General features: G+C 34.3%; 1 pseudogene; it reads right to left on the bottom strand.

The window, feature by feature from the left end:
* Positions 1 to 4853, bottom strand: LOC114184387 (annotated as a pseudogene).
* Between the last annotated feature and the right edge of the window lie 5389 nt (positions 4854 to 10242).

The following is a 10242-nucleotide window of genomic DNA, read 5'->3' as shown; positions in this document are numbered from 1 at the left end:
CTAAGGAACACTCTGAAGCATTTCAACGACTTGGCTCATGGTTGGCCTTATATCTTTGTCTTCCTCAACACAGTCCAAAGCAACTTTGGCTAAAAGCTCCATCTTGGATTCATTATAGTTAGTTTGGAGTGCAGGATCAATGATATGCTGTAGCCAGATCTTCCACTCTTTTTTTCTCTCACCCATGCCACCACCCTTCCATTGTACGACTCTTCTCCATCAATGTTTGAACACCCGTTGTTGGGCTCTTCCCAGTTATCATCTCCAACACAACAATTCCATAGCTGTAACATCAACCTTCGACGTTATTGCTAAGTTCAGAACCCACTCAGGTGCCATGTACCCTCTTGTTCCTCTTATCATTGAAAAACTTGAATTGTTCAAGTTGTTCCTGTTTTGTAGCTTCGACAGGCCAAATCTGCTACCTTCGGTTGATAATTAGCATCAAGAAGTATATTCTGTGGCTTTATATCACAGTGCAAAATCCACTCCAAGCATTCTTCATGCAGATATGCCAGAACTCTTGCTGTTCCAAGGGCAATGTTGAATCTCTTACTCCAATCAAGAGTGTTGGATGAGAGATTTTCCGCCAAAGAACCCTTCTCCATGTACTCATACACCAACAATCTATGCTTTCCCTCAGCACAATATCCCCACATTTCAATCAAGTTCATGTGGTTAAGCCTTCCAATGAGACTCGCTTCAGCAAGAATTCTCCTTCTCCTTGTTTAGCCTCATTCAGTCTCTTGATTGCTGCATGTCTTTCATCTGATAAAATACCTTTGTACACAACCCTCCTGCACCCCTTCCAATCTCTTCACTGAACCCCTTTGTCGCCTTCTTCAACTCTGAATAACTATATTTTCTGAATCCTGTTCCTGCAAGATGGTAGCCCTCTCGATTAGACTTTTGTCTGGTCCTAACCAGACACCAAATCAAAACAATACAAATCACTTCAAAGCTCCAAGGGTGATGGAAAACCACAGGAAATCTTCACATATGGTTTGCTTGTGTTTTGATATAAGCACGTTGAAGTTGAACTGAACAAACATGATCATTTAAAGATTCTCTGTCATGTTCTTTGTGAGAGAAGCTATTACTTCTGGGCATCTCAGGTATGTTGTTCCTTGGAATACTTGTGAACGTCTTCCATTGAGAATTGCGTTTTCGTATAGCACCTATAAAGCGTTTATCATCACTATAGGAGTGTTGAAACCCCTTACAACTGCAGTCTTGCAAGCATAAACTCTCACAGGCACTGTAGTTACTGATTTCTACATAATGATTGTCATAGCCGTAAACTCAACATTTGGAATCTCCAAGAACATAGACTCATTCCTATGGCAGGTAAGCTGAAACAAGGGTTCACACCCTTGAGACCAATCACTGTGATTCTTCAATCTATGCCCGGAAGACACAAACATTTTCTTCCACTCGCATGAACATAAACACAGAAGCTGTTGGGTCCACAAATCCCGTGAGGTACGCAACCACTAGAATTGCTTGCCATGAAACATACCAATTCTGCAAAACATTATTTCGACTGTACACCCGAACATTGCCATCACACTCCACTTTCAACCTTCTCTGCAGCACTGTGCCATAATCAGATGTCACGAAACTGAAATTATCTGTTGAACTGAAAAGTCCCAGAGAATTCAACACGCCAATTCTACTACTGTTGAAATTAGTCCTTCCAGCATCCCAACTTATCAACCAAGGTTGTGGCCAGTAGGAGCTTGAAACATCAGGACCATCATACTGAAGACCGAGAACGTTGTCATCATCGAAGAAAAACTTGTAGAAACCAGATGAATGGTTACTCTCGCTTCTTGGAAGACACAAGTTGCGTGTATCTGGTAAGAGGTTGACCAGGAAGCAGAGTATCCGTTGGAAAATCAAAACTTTTCCACAAAATGGTTCCTTGGGGATCATCTAGCACAAGATTACATCATCTTGGAGATGCAACTTTACTGGGCATGTGAAGCTGTGTTTGATACCAAGTGGTGATTTGGCCAGCATCAACCAAGACGATGTTACACTGTTCAAAAGAGAAAGCTTTGAGAGCTTCCCATTTACGGGTTGATCACGGCTTGCCATCCAAACCACAGTGGTGGGTTGTGAGTGTCAGGTTCGTTGAACCATATGGCGAAGGAGAAGGCATTTTCGCCAACTTGAAAGAAACCAGCACAGAACATTTTATTAGGTGAGAGAATAAAGTCGTTGCTTGTTTCTCCACTGAGAGAGAGGACCCTTGATCAACGAGAATAGGGAGATGAAAATTGGAACGAAAGAGGCAAGAGAAGGAAAAGAGTGAGATTGAGAAACCCATGATCGAACTGCTTCAGACCAAATTTTATGATTTATTAGAATGTGAATGAGGCTGCTAATTATATGTAAAGAAGTAGCTGCCCATACTTTCCTAAATGAAATTTTGTCCGTTATTTGGCCCAACTTATGGGTTGGGTCCCGAGATCTATGGAACATGTTGAAAAGAATTTATACGACGAAACAAAAACTAACGTAAGAAAAAAGGCATAAGACCAAATGCTCAAAGTCGTTTATAAGACCAAAATGCTCAAAAATGGTTTATAAGTTTTTTTTTTTCTCCAAAGGTAACACAAACCACTTTTTAAAGTAAATTTTTTTCTTAGAAATGAAAATAACAAGTTACTCAAAGTTTGTTATACAGTCAAAATTTATTCGATCCAATTCAAACTCAAGTTAGTATGCAGTGTTAAGTTAGGTAAGGTTAATCAAGTTGGTTGAGTTGGCACGTAAGTCAAGTCAAGTTAGTTTGAGTCCAAATCAATTAATTAAATATGTGTCATGTTAGAGTTAGGCTAAGTTGTGTTGAACTGGGTCAAACAGTATGGCCCGATTCAGTTTGGGTTGATTGTAGTTGAGTAACTCAGGTGGGTTAAGATAGCTTGCTTGAAGTTGCGCCAAGTTGGGTTAGATCTAGGTTAGGTCGTGTTCGATTAAGCCCAACTTAATATTGACAAGGTTGGTCAGACAAGTCAAGTTGGTTTGGCCAGTTATAGGTTAACCCAAGTTAGACATGATTGTATTAGGTCCAATTTAGTTCTGTTGACCTAGGCCACATCATGTGAATGAGTTACGCGAACTTCAGGTCGAGTCAACTTAGGGTTGAGTCTAATTAAGTCATGTCAAGTCGAGTTGAGATGGGTTCCAACTAGGTTAGACAACATCAAGTAATGTCAGCTCGGGCTCAGGTTAGGTCGAATAAAGTTGGGTCTAGGTTGGGTTAGGTCAAACCTAAGTCAAACTGAACCAAACCCTTTTTCGATAAATTATAATTTTGTTTGAGAAAAGAGAATGATTAGTTATCTTATTATCTTATAATCAATTTTTATTTATGTTTTCTTCTTTTATCTCTCTGACTTCTCATTTACTAATTTCACTCCTTTTCTCTCCTTGCTTTCTTTTATTGTAGAGTTCTTATTTTAAAGATTTTGACAGATTTCATTCCTTGAATCTCATTCTAGTTGTGTGTACCAATCTTTCTATCTTCATTCCTTTTTAGTATGTTGTCTTCTATTTGTGTTGTTGTTATTTTTATTTTATTTGTTTTATTTTATTTTATTTGTTGGATTTGTATTAGGATTAAAAATGTAATTCTTTTGCTTGGTTTGTTTTTAGGTACTTTTCAATTTATGGACTCTGAGAAATTTCAGCATATATTTTTATGAGAAACTATATTTTTTGTTGCTTGAATTAAATTGTAAAACTATTAACTAGGTTAGAGTTTAACCTATTGGTGGATAATGGATAGGGATGGCAAAGCGGGTCAGCCTGATCCGTTTTGACTCGCCCCGCAATTTAATATCGGGTTTACTTTTCTAGCTCGTCCCGTCACGCGGTTGGCCTGCGGGCCTGTGGGCTGACCCACATTTGTGATGAGTAAAATAATTTTTTTTTTTTGTGATGAACAAATAATTTTTTTTTATTTTCCATAATAATTGATATTCATTTTCTATCTAAATAATTCCAATTAGTTTACCTAATCAAAGACAGAAACAATAGCAACGATATTATAGCTAAAGTACAATAGCAACATGTCACCTTACAAGACAGGTACCTAAAAATGCATAAAAAGATATTCCATATTCAAGAACTAAAATCATGTCTTATATATAATAATAATATAATAATAATAATAATATAATAATAATAATAATAATAATAATAATAATAATAATAATAATATAATATTAAAAGGAACTTATAGAAACAACATGATGAATGATGTGAGAACTAAAAAATGAGAATATTTAATTTTGTAAGTGGACCAGTGAGCCAACCCATCCTGCCCCGTCATTAGCCCACACGGGCTATGGGTCCATGCAGGGGGGGCCTGTGTGGGCTCGCCCTGCATTTTTTTATGTGCACTTGTTGGCTAGCCCATCTGGTCCACCCCGAATTTGCATACCTAATAATGGAGATGAAATTTTAACGAAATAAGTGATGAACACGAGTTAGAATTAGAGAATAGTGTGAAAGTTAACTAAAATTAATTACGACAATTTAATAGATAATTTTGCATAGAAAAAGCTCAAAAAATAATTTAAAAATAAAAAACATCATTCTTAAGTTCGCTTTAGGCCTCCCAAACCCTTGAGTCGCCTTGATGCAAGATTGGGTTGCATCGTGCCTAAGTAAGGATGGGGCCAAACTAAGCCAAAGAAAGATGGATTACTATTGTTTGCATCATCAAGGTGTTAGGAACCACAACCATCCACAACAGTTCGTCTTGCACTCCCTCCCTAAGCTAGCTTTTTTTACACCTTGCACCTCAGTGGCCCTTTCATTCCGACACTATTGGCCGCCATAGGTGGCGATTATCTTTTCTTTTCACCCCCTATTCGTCTCCACTCTAGGTAAGTTATTTTTATTTATTTTAATTAGTTTTGTTAAATATATATAATTAGTTTTGTAAATTATATATAATTAGACTTTATATTTAGAGTTAGAGCTATTTTAATAATGTTATGAATATTGATTAGTTGTTATTATTGAGAGTTAATGATATTTATATTTTGATTATGATATGAATTATTAGAAATATGTGTCTTGCTCAATGTGTTGGTATTGAGTCGAGGGTGTTCGACCCCAACAACTATTATTTATATTTATTATTAGATGGATCGTTACAGACATAGATGGATCAGAGTTGGATTAATTTATCACATATAAGTGATGATTATGAGGAAGGGGTCGAGTAGTTTATACAGTTTGCTCAACATCATGTTGGCAACGCATAAAACGAGAAAAGATAAGATGTCCTTGTGTGAATTGTTTGAATGGAAGAATATTGGATGTTGCCGAAATTAGAGAACGTCTTTTGTGCGATAGATTTCTGAAGAATTATACAACATGGATGTGGCATGATGAATTGGTATACATTCCAAGTGTGATTCAAACACATGAATACATTGATTGGACAATGGATAATAGATTAGAGGACATGATTTGAGATGTTGGAGTATAGACCTTTGTTGAAGCGGTGTATGAAAATATGACTAGCGATGCAAAGACCCTATTATATACTGATTCAACTAACTTCACACGATTATCAACAAAGTTAAGGTTGATTAATTTGATAAAATAATAAACTACTTGATCGAATATATGAAGCAAAGAAGATATTTTGTCTGATGAGTTCACTAAATTCGTCATGGTTTATTAAATCTCACTTTTTTGTTTCTTAAATATTATATACATTATAACAACGGTTAGTGCACCAATCGTTGTGGTTTTCTAAATATATTTTTTAAATCTTAGATAGCTTATAACGTCGAGTTTGAACAGACATGGTTTTAAGAAAATTGATGACGGGTAACTATCTATCGTGGTTTGCCCTAAACTTTTAACGACGAGCATGCAATGACGGGTTTGGAATGTGGTAAAAGGTCTATTTAACCGTCGTCAAAAGTCATATCTACAGTAGTGCTAGACCAGAATACAGGAAAAAAACCCTCTTTGAAAACTCTTAAGAGAAAAGTGTTGAAACCAAATGATGCAAATCCCATTAGACAAAAGCTTAACTAGTTTTCCAATTAGGCTTTGATGATAACAAAATTTATAAAGTAATGAAGATATATGTTAATGAGTTTACATATTTAGTCTTGTAGAAAAAAGGCTTTCAAGTTATTAACTTTTGTTTGAAAGTGATTTACAAGGAATAGACGAAAACATGATTCTATCGTCTAACACGTAGAAGAACTTGAAGATTATCTTGTTCTGAGTCAATTTCATATCAATTTTAAGTCAAATGAAAGGAACTTCACTGTAAACAAATCGGTTTTTATAAATCAAGTTGTCATGAATCATGCAAATAGAAAGAATTATATTTTAAACATGAGTTAATATTTTGAATTTACATGGAAAACCAAGTATGAAAGAAATCATTCAAGTTAAAATGTATATTCTCTCACCAATGCTCTTTTAAGTTTTTTATGCTTATGGTTTCACTCAAAGTACTCATGTAAGTAAACACTATTATAACTTAGTGAGACTCTAATATTAACATACTTTTGGAAAACATGCATTCAAAAATCATGAGAAATTTTCAAATGTTGTAATGTGGTCAAGGCAAAGGTACTAAAAATTTAGGATATAGAGGTTTAAAGAAAATTTGAAAAGAAAGAACTAAAGAGCAAAGATTTTGGAAAACAAATATGTTATTTTCTTTGTGCTCTTTTTGAGAAAACAATTATTCTTCCTTTTCTATATTTAGTTTTCACTTTTACTTTTTCTTCTCTTTTTTTCTGCTGTTCATTTTTCTTTTCATGACTCTTTCGTCGCACTTTTCTTCCTTTTGCCAGTTTTATTGTTATGGGTGAGGTACTCACCACCACACTTTATGCTTAACCATTTTTAATGTAATCAATACATTAGTTCCTTCTTTTTCATAAGGTAAGGAATAACATGGTATTTTTCTTCTTAAGATTTTGCAATGGCTATAAAAAAAAAGAGATTTAAGGCTCAAAGAAGTTGTCAATGGATTAGTATCATGATGGATTGTGTAATGACTTAAATTAGAAGATAACACTACTAATTTAAATCATTACATAATTAATCATCTGTGGTACATAAGTGTAAATTTATATACCATGTATTCATAGTTCTCCAAAACTATAAGTATAATTTTTGAAAATATAAAATATCATTTTAATGAGGAATTGTCAAATGCTAAAGTATCTATATGTATACCTGCGTCATTCCTATTCACATGGTGATCCTCAGGACTATCTGCATTTTTTTTCTGATCTAGTATAACTTATTATCATAGCAGGTGAAAATCACATCAACAAAAACGCAAGCTAGTGAAAATTATAATACAATGCAAGAAAACAAATAAAATATATTCACTTAATATTAACACAAATAATACTTGTAATTCCACATACAAATTTTATACCATAAATCATTCATAATTAATCTTTTGTAGTTATTTCACAAAATTCATCTACAACGACCATACACCCTATTATATAAGTAACATTAATAATTATTCATTTATGGTAAATATACCATTTCTTTTTTATCATAATCCATAAAGATCAATTGTACTTTATAGTGGCTAATCAAGATAAATGAACAATCAGTCTAACTATTTAAATTCCCAGATTCATATCTCCAATTAAATATATCAAATTTTCTTTAATATAATTTGTAGTGGCTAATAAAGATAAATAAGCTAGCAATATACTCATTTAAATACCCAAAGTCACACATTCAAAATATAATAAATCAAATTATATATTCACAAAAATATTATATTATTCCAAACTTCAATTATTCTATCATAACAAAATCACAAAATTAAAAATATATATCACAGCTTCCAATAGTTCAGCATTCAATATTTTCTCACTATCTATACTTTTGACTCTGTTTTCAGAAAACTCGTAATATTTCCTACCCTAATTCCAGAATACATGTAACACTTGTTGCTCTACTTTCCGAATATACATAATACTTCCAATTCTATTTCGATATAGAAGTAATACTTTCGACTCAAATTTCGAATACACATAGTATTTCCACCGAAAAGTTACTACACTCACGGTAGTCACACATTGTATTTATTTATAATATTAAACTTATTCAAATAAATTTTACCAAACTCAATATAATTCTCGAAATATCATTATCATACAACTAAATTAATAATATTAATTAAATTATAATTATATATTACATACTAATTATCAAAATAAGTATAACATAATTTACTAATTTCTCTTACTTACCCAATTAGCTAAATATCATCTATATTTGTAAAAGAGTTTTGATCACATACAATTATCAATTAAAAGTCAAGTTATAGTTATATTATAATTAGACTAGAATCCTTACCTGAATTATACACCGAATAGAATGTTGAATTTGGAAACCAAGATGATGATGATGATGGTGTTCTGATGGAGCGTTGTGGAATCGTTACGTTACGGGTGCAGGCGATGGAGTGTGCTATGTGCATGTTGGTTGGGTGGAGAAATAGAACTTTGGATTGTATGAAATAGAGTTAGTTTTAAAATAAAGGAGGTTTCTCCATGTACCTCCAAGCATTTCTCCTGTACCTCAAAAATCTTTTTAATTCCATGCTTGAACCGGAGACAGCTACCACTGCAAATTTGAAGCACACACTGACAGGAACCACAGACTAGAGGGATCAGAATTCAGAAAGCACAAAAAATTGTGGAAGAACGGAAAGAAAAATCGGAAAGTGTGGAAATATTTGGGGTGCAGTTCTGCAGAGATAAAAAGAAAGCACCGGTGGTCACAATCAAATTTCATTTACATTGTTTTCATCTACCTTGATAGGTAAAAATTGATTAGGATCAAAAGATAATTATTAAGGACACGAGAGAAGGCTGGGTGCAGCGAGAAATCCCTGAAATAAATGAAGACAGAGTGGATGATCAGAATGGGGGTGCACGAAGTAAATTTGGGGTGAGTCATTCTATCTCATCTTCTTTAAGTACAACAAGAAACCAAGACCACTTCTTCTTCCCTGTGAGTCACAGCTGCTGCTTCACCATGGCGTCGCCACTGCACATTCCGTCCGGCCAAAGCTGTCGCCAGTGATGCCTCCCGCCACCGGAGGACCCGCCGGTGCCGATGCAGACCTTTCCCCACTTCAAGACCAACAACGCGTGAGATCGAGGAATTTACTCCTCCATCGATTAAAGCTTCCTTCGTGCATCACCTGCCACCACAACACCCGTGACCTTAGGTGTCACCGTCGTCGTAACTGTAAAATCTCCTCGCAAGATTCAATAATCAAAATTCTGTTCTTCATGTTACTGGTTCCTCTTCTCCCTTTTGTTTTATGATTAAGCGCAGTAGAACATGGAAGAAACTAAAGGAGCAAAGAAGATAGATGAAGGTAGAGGTGGATAAATTTGTGATGAATGATGATGATGGTTGAAGGTGACGAAGAATCACTGGTGCCCCACTCCTATGTACTTTTCTTGAAGATAACTTTTATTCTTGAAGATAAAGATGGACTGGTTGAAAATGTGGATAAGAAGGTGGAGTAAAGGTATCCAGATAACCTTATTCATATTTTATATATTAATATATGAATTATAATATTTTAATCCATTTTATTTATCCATTTAATTATCTTTAAATTCACTTTATATCACTACAAAATTAAAATAAATAATTTAAAATAATTAGAATAAAGATAAAAAATGGATGAAAAAGTAAGTCAATTATCTTTCTCTATATCATATATGTTAGGATGAAGCACTTACTACTTAGCTAAAGTTATAGCTATTAGTCACGATTCGATTATGATTTGGTTCACTTGATCTTCATCATAGGACAATTGATACATGCCAATTATTAGGATAACGTCCATTATTAGGATAATCTGGAGTGGGTGTTAGTGACTATATAATGGGCTTTAAGTCCATGATGTTCCTTGTCCCGAGTAAAGACACTTCAAGTTTATATTTGAGTTAAATTATTATTTGGAGGTGTGGATACTCGGGGTCAAAGTGCATGAGAGAGTTGTATATGTATTTCCTTGTGTTTATTTCATTTCTCAAGTGATTATCGGGAGGTTTTTTCCCAACAGTGGTATCACGAGTTATGGTTCGATAGGATTTTTCTTAGTATGCTTTATGGTGCAGCGTAGCCTGATCTTCCACATCAGAAAGATTAATTCTTGTTGTTGGAGAATCATCATTGATTGCTGAAGTT

This window comes from Vigna unguiculata, chromosome 5, assembly GCF_004118075.2.
Source record: "Vigna unguiculata cultivar IT97K-499-35 chromosome 5, ASM411807v1, whole genome shotgun sequence".
NCBI classification, from domain to species: domain Eukaryota; kingdom Viridiplantae; phylum Streptophyta; class Magnoliopsida; order Fabales; family Fabaceae; genus Vigna; species Vigna unguiculata.
This window is presented reverse-complemented; position numbering and strand designations above follow the sequence as displayed.